The 12181-nt window shown below is 43.0% G+C and overlaps 1 protein-coding gene across 1 annotated transcript in view; it reads right to left on the bottom strand.

The window, feature by feature from the left end:
• The window catches only part of AMBN (ameloblastin), a 97950-nt gene that overhangs the window by 24534 nt on the left and 61235 nt on the right, over window positions 1-12181 (bottom strand). The gene's annotated exons all lie outside the window — the stretch shown is intronic.

Here is a 12181-nt window from a genome sequence, read left to right as displayed (position 1 = left end):
CCATGAATAATTTTATATTAGTGCATGATAAGGAACATGGCAAGTAAATTAACACTGAAGCGTTATTGTGTAGGGCTTCCTAAGTGAACCTCTGCTGCGGTCCCCCATCTCTAACTTGTTCCCAAGCTGTTGTCTCTGCAGGAGTCTTTCACCAACTGTAATAGGATCATGCCACAACCCAGCAATGACAAGTCTGGTTATTAAAGGGGGCACCCATTCCTTTAATGATCCACCCTCCTAACCCATCAAGGAATTCCGTCAAGAAATATAAACGTAGACTACTCAAATACTTTACTGAAACTCTAATGCAACTGCTCAGCAGAGGATGCCAGAAACCTGACCTCTTTTTCACTTCCAATTACATCACTTGCTGTTCTGAGTTTTTCTTCAACTACTTAGTGCCCATGAAACATGCCACCGACTCCAAAACATTCAACTTATTTCTTCACCCTTCCACCATCTGCTTTCTCGCCAGAGTCGCTTCCACCACCAGATAACTTAATTCATCTCTCTCTTTCACCTTCAGATAATCCCCAGTCCCAGGACAGCCCATGATTCCTGAGTCTGAGATGTATGCCTGTAACACTCATCGGCCAGCTACCCTGATGCTGCTGGTCGAAACCTCTGATCCACACTGAGTATCTCTAGTCAGTCCCTGAAGACACTTGTCTAACACCTCCCGCTGTGGTGATGGTCTCAAACGCTCATAGACCCATACTTCACATTATTTACTTGCTGTGCAAACTGGGCCACATAAGCCTCACAGAAAATGACAATAAAGTCAGGATTGGAATTGAAGAAGTCCACTAAAAATTAATAGATTAAAAAATAGGACAAATGCCTATGGCGCCAAAACCCCTCTTTGAAGAACCATGAAACCCTACGGGAATAATACACAGAACAGCAAAACTCATTATGAGGTCCAAATCCATATTCATCGAGCACTGTGCTCTAGTGCTGTGAAGGGAGATATGAGTTCCTAAACGTTAGGCACCTGCTTGGCAAAGATTTTTGGTATGAGGAAAATATTTGTAAAGCAGTATGTTTTCAGTGAACATAAAACAAGTGGCCCAAATGCAAGGCAGTGTAGTGTCGCTTCTTCCCACAGAATATACGCAGACTCAGATCAGTGTATCAGCTCCTTTATTTCCTTCCTTCTTCATCCAGGGCTACAGGCTAACTGACCCTTTGGTCTCCCAGCTCCTCCCTTTCCGCCCGCCCTCGTCCCTCACTCGGGCCGGTCCTAGTGACTGACCAGTTAGGTCACTGGGCACTTGCATCAACATCATTACATCTCTCCCCTCTGTGAATAAAAGAAAACAAAATAGTGTACACCACGGCAAAACAGGAAATTGTCTTTCTTTAGAATTCTTCGATGAAGCGATACGGTTTCGTGATCACACGCCTGGGGCGTGACTGGAGGTTGGGACTGTCGGGCTCATTCTCAGCGGCAGTCTCCATCAATGCCTGACTGTCAGTTGGCAGTGTCTCAGGGTCTCTCTGTTCCAGTTTCGTTTCGGTTTCACGTTGCGGTTGAGTCGTCTTCTGTCAGCCTCCGCAGTGATTATAGTTCCGTTTTGTTGAAACGCTAGACTGCATCCCACTATTACATCTCCCCCTTGTTAACGAAATAAACTTAGCGTCCAACATGTTTAATAGTTCCTCAGTCAGCCACATGGGTCTGCAGGCCGCCTATTTAAGCTACGGAGGTGCATCTCCATTTCTTTTGTATGGCTTTCTGTTGCTTTGACGAGAACATCTTTTATTACAGGAGTGCATCTTTGGAATTGCAAGACGTCTCGCATGGTCTTCTTGTGCTCTGGTTCCTGGTGGTTTCCAATCAGCTTCTGGGTGATCCACTCATCTTCAGTTTCTGAGGTGACTGTGAAAAGCTCAGCTTGATGTCGGCAGTCAGTCTTCCTATGGGGCTCTTGTTTGATTGACGCTCGATTTCCTTCATGAGGGGATGTTGTTCGGGTTCTCTTCCGAGCACCCGCATGGGACTTTACTTCTTTTCGTCTTGTCCGGTCGAGGGCAACACTGCCCTCCTGTTCAAAGTCATGTATACCAGACGGCAAGGCGCTATCTGAAAAGACCATCTTGGTTTGGTTCGGGGACTCGTTCGCTGCCCCTGGTTGCCTCACCCACTCCCACTCATGTTTGGGACTGGTGAACTCTTTGACTGTCTGGGCCTGTGCATGTTTCTCTCTCATCTGATGATGATCTGTCTCTGTTAACGCGTCTGGTTTTCCTTGTAGAGTGACTGGATGGTCATTTCCCATCCGGTCGGTAATGTCCACTATCTCTATTTTCTTTCTGTAGGCCCTTTGCGTCAGCCTCGCAGACCCTATCAGGGGTGAAGGTATATTATTTACATCTTGATGTACCTGCGACTGACATGACAGGTTGTCTTGTGGAGTGATTGAGTACTCAGGGACATTGGTGTGAGATACGTTACTCTTGATGTGACTAGTGTCCTCTTGTTCTGAGGTGTGTTCAGGTGGTTGACGCCATGGCCGTCGTCGGGACCATGACTCGGTTGACTCGAGGGATCGAACAGACGTGCTCTCTGAATCAGAGGAGTCTTCTGTCGATGTCCTTTGATACCGTTCCCTTGAGTGTGTCTTGAATAGATGATTTTTGAAACAGGTAGGCCATGACAAGCTGCTCCTAGAGTCGGAGTTCTCTTTGGCATATTTCTCCGGGTACCTTTCTCGAAGTGACTTCGGTGTCATCTTACTGGAGAGGTTGTTTGATGACCACATATTTATTTCTTGTGTTTGATCTCTTGGTATTTTATCTCGACCCCACTCGTGTGATGATAATGGCTCCTCTCAGTTTCTTCATTGTCTCGGATGTCGTGGATGCGTTTGTCTTCCTCTTCCCGGTGTCCGAGTGGGTCAGTCCGTCTTATCCGGTTTGCTTCTTCTTCCCGCTTGTTTTGTGCACTGACATCTGTGTTACGGGTGTGATCATGTACCGATTTCGAGTGCTGGCGTAACTGGTCCAGTCTTCTGTAGTTTGCTTTTCTTGCACATTTGTTGGGCAGGCTGTCATCTGATCCATTGGTGCGATCTGTCCCACTTGATGCTTCATCTGTTTCATAATCACTTGCACTACACGTTGAATTTGAGGTTGAATTAGTGAAGCTGTCGTACTCCTGGATCATCCCGGTCTTTTGTGTTGTTGACTCAGAGTACTTCATGTTACTTGGTCTCTCCCGTTGTCTTATCTCTGATCTGTCTTCACCCTCCCCGTTTCTGTTTGTGTTTATTTCTTGGGCTTTATTCACCGACCTTGGAGATGTCTCTTTCCTGGTATCTTGGTGTCTTGCACATAGGTGCAGGTCTTTTGATAGTTCTCTTGCTTTGACCCGCTCTCCACCTTCGGCCTTCCTGATTATTTCCTTTAGCGACCAATGCCCTCGAAGAATCTTGTGCTTTGTACTAGACCTTGAACAGCCTTCGATTACCCGGAGTAGAACTGCGTCCTCATTTGTAAATGTGTTGAAGTGGCAGCGTTGTACCAGACTTTGCAACCAGGTGATGAAGTTTGGCAATGATACTACTGGTTCCTGCCGTGCAGTGTTGAAAGCGATGCGTTCATGATCCACGTCATCCTTTGCGTTGAAATGGGTGCGTGGCGTCTCTTGTAGTCTTTCATAAGTCTCTGTGTCCTTTTCAGAAAATGTTCTAATTAAGCGTCGGCCTTCATGACCCACCAGCTGGAGCAGTAATGTCAGACATTTTCCATCTCTTCGCTCACCGGTGGCGTCAAGAAAGTCGTCCAGTGATTCCAGCCACCGGTTCCATTTAGGACCCAAACTCTGAATGTCAGTCTGTGTCACTGGGGGTGGCACTTCAATGTAGGGATTTGATCGTTGTGTTGCTTTTCCCACCGCCATGAGGGAGATTTTGATCTGCTACGGTCACAGGACTGTTTCCTTTTAGGTTGGTAATATCCGCAGCTATCTCGGTATTATTCTGGACCATTTATTTTCTCACCTTTATTTTAATTCTTCTCTTTGCGTGGCGTTAATGGTTTACTTTGGTACTTGCCTTTGCTCGTGCTTGTGTGTTCCAGACCTGGATTTGCTTGTGTTTGTCGCATTCGGGATTTGCACTGTCTGGTGCTTGCTATGTTTCCTTATCGCTTGCTCGTCGTTATTTGCTGTTGTCTTCATTTATGTCTTGTATTTGCTTGTGCTTGTTTGTTATCTCAGTCGTACTTGCCAGTGCTTGTTTGTTATTTTCTTTGCGCTTGCCAGTGTTTGTTTGTTACTTCTGTTGCATTTGCCAATGTTTGTTTTTACTTCTGTTGCATTTGCCAAGGCTTGTTTGTTACTTCTGCTGCATTTACCAATGCTTGTTTGTTACTCCTGTTGCATTTACCAATGCTTGTTTGTTACATTTGTCGTATTTACCAATGTTTATTTGTTGTTTTGTTGCACTCGCCAGTGCTTTTTAGCTGTTTTAGGCTCTTTGCCTGACTTCAAAAAGGCAGCCGACGATGCCTCGCAGGGGATTGATCAATGCTGCCTGACTCAAAGATGGCCACGCGGGAATCTCGTTTCTGGCGAGATTTTGGCCGATTTTCTTTATTTCTTCAACGGGGACCCAGTTAGTCGGCGCTTTCACTCACCGCAAGCAGCCGGGGTACACCGCTTGAGTCACAAACTGGTAGGGTAGCTTCCTTTCCTCTTTTTCACCACCGAGGTGGGCTCTCGTGTGGACTTTGGGCCTCTCTGCACGAGGCGGGACCCACTGTTTCCGCCGCCGAGGTGGGCACTCGGTGGGCGCTTTTCTTGTCACGCGCTTCCGCCGCCGAGGTGGGCTCTCGGTGGGCGCTTGTTGTAGCGCGCTTCCGCCGCCGAGGTGGGCTCTCGGTGGGCTCTTGTGGGGATGCGCTTCCGCCGCCGAGGTGGGCTCTCGGTGGGCGCTGTGGGCACCGCGCTCAAACCTCCGAACGTGGGGTGAGCTCCAGGCAGGTCAGTAACCGCTGGGTTCCGAGTTAGCCTTCTTCAGGCACGCGTGGGGACAGGATACCTTTGTCTCCAGTTGTAGTGTTGCTTCTTCCCACAGAATATACGCAGACTCAGATCAGTGTATCAGCTCCTTTATTTCCTTCCTTCCTCATCCAGGGCTACAGGCTAACTGACCCTTTGGTCTCCCAGCTCCTCCCTTTCCGCCCGCCCTCGTCCCTCTCTCGGGCCGGTCCTAGTGCCTGACCAGTTAGGTCACTGGGCACTTGCATCAACATCATTACAGGCAGTATTCTGGTGGTTTCAAAGAAAATTGAAAAAATTGAAATGGAGGGAAGAGGAAGAATAGGGTCCATTCATTTCCCCTTTCTAAGTAACTAGTGATCAAAAGAGAATGGACACTGGTATCCGCAAAAAAACCAATAGTTTTTTGTATCGCAAACCCTCATAGACTTCCTGGGAAATGTCAAAGCGGTATATCTTTTCTCCGCCCCATCAGGAGTCTTGGCATAGTCATCGGGTCTACGATTAACGTGCAAATGCCTGCCTCACCCGAGGCTACTTCTGGTATTCTGCAGAAGTGTCCAGAGATGAAAAAAAGGAATTTTTTAAAAAAAAGGTAATGGCTAGATCAAAAAAATGAAAAAATTTAATAAGTGCAAAGAAATAGCCACTCTTAGTAAAAATTCAATGTTGATATGTAAGTAGCTGAGTTATGAGGCTACTATATCTTTCCAGAGGTGTCGACATGTTTCAGCTCTCAGGGCCCACAGGGGTCAGGGGAGCTTTCGTCAGGACAAAAAACAAACATAGAACAAAAAAGAGAGAATCGCTATGTCTAACGCACACCCCTTATGTGTGAGTTACATTACAGAAAAGCTGGAATTTCCAAACTGTAAAGGAAGAAAAAAGCCGACAGATACTACTATCAGATGATGCAGTGGTCAAGCTTCGCAAGCATAAGCACACAATAATCAAGCATTCATTATTTGCTAGTACGGACTAACCAAAGTTTTAAGGCTAATCCGTGTTTATTTTAAAAACAGAGAGGGAATAGGAGAAACAAAGGAGGGCTGGTCAGGGAGTAGTCATATGGTACTGCCCATGATGTTGTGTGTCCGACTCGATAATGAATGGAAGCTCTAGGTAGTGAATGGATATACCTATAAGCTATCAATAGAAGTGTTATCTTTGAAACTGAAGACTACAATATAACTGTTGTTTCCACCGTGAACTCGCGTGCTCAATTTTAAGGAATCCGAACTACGAGAGTTTCAAAGAAAGTCAGAGGTGATCGCCCCTCCCTCATTGAGCAGGGGGCAACCTGCATTGTGACTTGGTGGCCCCTTGGTGTATGGGTCACCTGGCTAGAGGCTTTCACTGGCAAACTAGTGCTGTCCTAACTCTAAAGAGAGCTGGGTAAATGCAGGTTTGGTGGGGAGGAGCACTGCAGATTTGCAGATGCATCCCTCCGTGCCAAATTCTACGTAAGGCTCCATGATAGTAGTTAAGGACATTAAAACCACAGGCTCCGGTGGATTTCTGACTGGCACATTATTTTGAGCAAATCATCTTTTTTTCAATCATGCCCATTCCTACACCCACTAGAAACGCCTCTACATGTCTGGGGCAGTTCCACCTTACTTGAAAATAACATTATAATCCTGCTAAAAAAAGTCACACACAGATCCTCTGATCCTGCTTAACTTTAGATCAATATCTTCCTCCCCTGTGAATCTAGACTTCTAGAACAAACAGCCAAGGCACAATTCAAGTCATGTATAGATTCCCATAATTTTCCTGATGATTAACAGACAGGCTTTCTATCCTTGCGATTCAGGGAGGCAGTTACTACTTTGCATAATTGCTGATGGTGACACCCTGACCTTATTGGATTTATCATCTGCCTTTAACTTCATCAATCATAACATCCTTCCTGATAGACTCTGGGAATGCAGTACTAGAGGTTCAGCTTTGGCATTAGTGGTGTCTCAAGGGTCCCATGGACCCTACAGCAACCTGGGTAAATGGGCGCCCTGTCTGCTCTTTGTGTAGCAAACAACAGCAATAATCAGGGTTTCAGTGGGATCTCTAGGCCTCTGGATCCCAATGCCACTGAATCTGTGCACCATTGATAGCTTCACCCCTTTGTATCATGAACCACTAAAACGACAGAGTCCCCCAAGGTGCCGCCTTATCACCTTTATTAATTAACCTGTACATTCTCTTACTGATGAAGGTGCTAAACCCCTGCAATCTGATAGATTACAATCACGCAGATGATTCCAAATTAATCTTTAAATTCCTGCCTGCATTGACAAAGGAAAATAAAAGATCTGGAAACACTCAGCTTGGTATTGAGCAGCGGATATGCTCTAAAAATGTAACGCGGGGAACATCCTTTTCGACGCGGATTTTACTCCGCAGTACTTTTACGACGCATCCGTTACAACGCAAGTCATAACCACGACTTGCGCTGGAGGGCGCTAGAGGATAAAGAATAGTATATTTACTATTCCAACACCTTCCCTAGTATCCACGGGGACTGGTGTTAGAATAGTAAATTATACTATTCACTATCAGCGCCCCCCAACGCAAGTCGTTGTAACGACTTTCGTTGTTAAAGACGCTTTGTAAAAGCACGCGTTGTGACGGTACGCGTCGTACCGTCATACATCCATGAAACGCTCTTTGCCAGTAAAGAGAAAACATGCTTATTGGAGCACGACATGCCACTTGTCTCTGCATGATAGGACCACTTGACTGACGTTCTTGGCTGCCACTATCCGCGAATGTTAAAAACATTGGCATCTGGATGGAGTGTGATTTAACCTTAGAGATTCAAGTCAAGTGGTCAGTACAGGTTTTCTCATCATCACCTTTCAAAGAAAATTCTTTGCTGTCTGAATTTTTCTGAAACGATACAAATCCCCATATCTGTAGTCCGACTAGAATTGACTTCACATACAGTGCATACCACAGCTGTCTGCATGCAGGCAGGGTTAGACTAGAATAGCTTTACATTGGCTAACATTAGACAACCATACACAGTTGAAATGCAAAGAGGGTCTCGCTTCTTTAGAGGTCAATTTGCAATGGATTTGCCAAGGAAAACAATAAGGTCAGCAGACAAAATTATTTGATCTTTCCCTTGATACAGAAAGAACAAGTTGGGAGGCCAAGCCTTACCACTAGAGACTGCTGAAGTTTAGAATTCTCATCCATTAACACAAGAAAAACTGTAAATGTTGGACAATTCAGGTATGTCTTGAATATCCATCTCTCCTGTTAAAAATGTTCCTTGTCCTTACTGTGTCAGGTACATTTTCAGCTGTTAACCCAGATCTAAACCACCCAGTGCCGCAATACCAATTCTGCAGTGCATGTGGAGCGCCACAAAAAACATTTACTATACATAACGTAATGTTGCGAAACGTGACATTACCATAACATAACATACCACAAAAAGCATAACATAAGTAACATAGCAGCATCTGATAGAGTCGTTCTTCCCTCTTTGCTAACATTTTTAGAAAAACGGATCAAGTAAATGGCATAGTTCTGAAATGGTTCTCTTCTAGTCCGGATAATCACTATCAGCAAATTCGAATAGCAAAGTCTCTCTCCAGCTCCTGCTGTCTCCAAAAAGGAGCCCCTCCCTAAGATTCTGTCCTATTAGTGACTCTATTTAATCTCTACAAGCAACCCAAGTTCTCTTTGCAGGAAATAAAAGGCCTTCCATCATGTATACATTGACACAGCTGTTTATGAATGCATCTAGTCACAGGGTTTTGGCATCATTAACATAGTAATAGGCACTTAGAGACATTCAGTCATGAATGCCACACTGGTAACTCAAATTGAACCTGCTAAAAATAGAATTCCTACTGGTCTCCCCGACACTCCTGATCCTCGCCCAACATTGTTCCTTTCCAGTAGAATCCAAGCTAGATTCAATAAATCTGTCTGATTGCAAGCAGTCCATTGTTAAATATTGCAATCCTTATGCATCATCCAAGACAAAAATCTGAGGACCTCATTACAAGTTTGACTGGCCATAGGAACGCCAAACGCATGGTGGCATGGCGGCTACCACCGCTCTGGTGGTCTGACCACTGTATTACAACTACGGTGGTCGGACCATCATGGGACCGCAGCAACCGCTGGGGATCTGCGATCCCTCGTCATTGATGCAGCGGTCTGGTGCAGTAATTTGCTGGCTGTAACGCTACTGCACCGCAAAGCATATTTTGGCTTTCCTGACCTCCACATTTTTCATGGCAGTGATACTGCCAAGACAAGTGAGGCGGACAGGAAAGTAAGGTGGCCCGGTGCCTAGATATATATGCAAGGGAGCACATGGTGTGCCCCCCTGTGTGCATGCACCCCATATCCTGCATGATATGAACTGCAAAGTCCATCCTGTGCAGGAATGTGCATTGGTGTTCCCTCGGGCTGCAGTTCACAGGCTCACATATGAGCCTTTAAGCTGCACCCCGCAGGACTGTCATGCCACCCACCCGCAAGACCATGAAATGACTCGTAACATGGCGGTTGAGTTTGGAAGTCTAGGAGCGGAGCACTGACATGGCGGCCAGCACCAATTCCACCAAACTCATAATCAGGCCCAAAATCTGCATGTCCATATAAACTTCTGGGCCAGATGAGTACTATAGTACATCAGGCTCCTCCTTGAATTAAAATACCTTATTGGAACAGAGGACTTTAAAGCAGTGATTCAATCTCTAGCCCTATCAAGACTTGAAAATGGAAATAGCCTATTCGTGTTCATCCTCAAAATTCACCTAGCCCCTATCAAGACAGCTGTTCATGCTGCCTCCATGCTTGCCTCAGGAACTGGAAGACCAGAAAACATCACTCTGATCACTTCTAATGTTTTCTAATAAAAGCCAGAAGTTTGTTGAAGCTGGCCAGTATAGTTAACACAATATTTCTCTCGGGCTACATGCTACCTATCGCAAAAGCTGGCTATCTTCTAACTCGCTTACTCTCTTTGGAGTAGGGATACTCTTCGCCTTTGCTCAGAAAATCAAGAACTTTAGGACAATTCTTTTTAAGGAATGCATCTAATGGGTGGAGTTCCATTCCTCCATCATGACGAATCTGTCCTTTGATATGGTTTAAAAGGAACTAAAAGGCCTCCTTTTCAAAGGCCATTTTTCAATTTTCAATTTGATGTTATGACAACGGCTTTTGACACCCTTTTGGAAACAGTAGATATATCTGACTCTGCAAATATTTATACAGCTTATACCTGCTCTGTTACTATGTTTTCCTATTTTTGTCTGTTAAAGTAAATATTCTACAATGCATTATTTGCAGCTAGTGTGAGCCCCATTGTAATCATCTGAACTACATTTTATTGTGAGACTGCATGTTTATATTTTCATCTATACTCTTTTTTAACTACATGGACTTATCAGGAGGGTTTTTGGGCATAATATCCATTAAAAAATATCTGGAGACAGAAATATCGAAATCCAAATAGTGTGACACAAAAATATCATGATGCACAAATAGTGTTGACAAGAATATTGTTTTTTGATGTAAGTAATATCGTTGTATATGATATTGAAGTTGTTAATCTTTTTGACTAATATAGTGGTTAAAAGTATTCTTTTTTTATTAATTGTAATGTGTTTAGTTATATTAATGGCATGTTTTATTAGTGGTTATATAAATGTTCTTAATTGTTTAAAAAAAAGGTTTTATACATTTTTAACTGTGTCATAGCATGTTGTTGGGTTTGTAGGGGGTTAGGGGAGGAAGTTAATTAAGTAACAATTTATTAAGACATTTTTAAGACATTTGATTTAATTATATGTTTGATATTCATGTAATGCTGATTTATTTTTGTTATATATCTTTGGCAGGCTGTTAGATTTGTATGGTTATAGTGTAGAAAGTAAATTAAGTAATAATTAATTAATAAGTAATTATTCATTGTTAATTGTTGTTAACTAATGTTTTAATTAATTTAATTTATGAAATATTTTGCTTATATTTTAGTTGCACACTTCTATACTTGTGGGGTTGTAGGGTGGTAAGTGTATTAAGTAAAAATCAATTATCATTGATTATAATAATTATTTAATTGATTTTTAATTATGTAAAATACGGAATACTTTATTATTTTACTTATAGTTTAGTTGCAGCATGCTATTTTTGTAAGGGTATAATGTGGGAAGGTAATTAACAATAATTAACTAACTATTAATTATTACCTGTAAATGAATTGTTTAAGTGAAATTTAAATAAGTAAATTCTGAAACACTTGTTTATTTTCATTTTATTTTAGTTGTGGGATGCTACGTTTGTAGGGGTCAAGGGTGGTAAGTTAATTAGATAATAATTATTTGACAATGTATTGTTAAATAATTTATTTTAACTATTTAAGTTATGAAATAGTTATATTTTAGGTGTGAGCTGCTAGGTGTGTAGGGGTACAAGCTGGAAAGTTATAGTTAGGAACATGTTTTCATAGGACAAATTGTCACAAAATGTTCCCATAAAAGTGTCAAGTTGGGTCTTGTTCTGCATGGAAATTTTCCGGGCAATCCGTCAAGTGAGGGCTGAGAAAAAGAGTGGGTCAAAAAAATGGAATTTCACATGTTAATTCCCACAGGGGTTTTGAACACAAATACAGACCGAACTGCTGAACAGAATTATACCAAAATGGGCAGAAAGGTAGATTTTGTTTCCTATCACACTTTTTATTTGGTGCAAATCCATTCAGTAGTTGTCAAAAATTTAAAGAAAATCTAAATTTGGATGTCTAGGGATGCAGAACCTCCGAGGTTCCGACATTCCCCATGCTGAAAGATGATTAGCTGCCAACATTTCAACAAGGAACTGTTGGCAGTCATCCAGATCTAGGCTTCAAACAGAAAAAACTTTTTAAAAAAGGAAAGGGGCAGGGTAGGAATAACCTGACCCCTTAGATTTGGTCCTGGGGTCCCAAAGGGACCCCACCATGGCAAAAAAAAGCACTTTAAAAAAAGCCAACAAACATGCGGGTAGAGAAAGGGATGAAGGATTGCTCTTGCATGCATTTTTAGGAAAAAAGAGGGACCCCTAACAAACAAATGTACTTGCTACATGTAGGGACAGTAAGAATTTGTATGTAAAAAGGCCAATAGAAAGCTTCTTTTTATCTAGACATGATCTAGGTGCAGATAG

The sequence above is a fragment of the Lissotriton vulgaris genome, chromosome 3_1, assembly GCF_964263255.1.
Source record: "Lissotriton vulgaris chromosome 3_1, aLisVul1.2, whole genome shotgun sequence".
NCBI classification, from domain to species: domain Eukaryota; kingdom Metazoa; phylum Chordata; class Amphibia; order Caudata; family Salamandridae; genus Lissotriton; species Lissotriton vulgaris.
The sequence above is the reverse complement of the archived record's forward strand: the minus strand, read 5'-3'. Positions and strand labels throughout refer to the sequence as shown.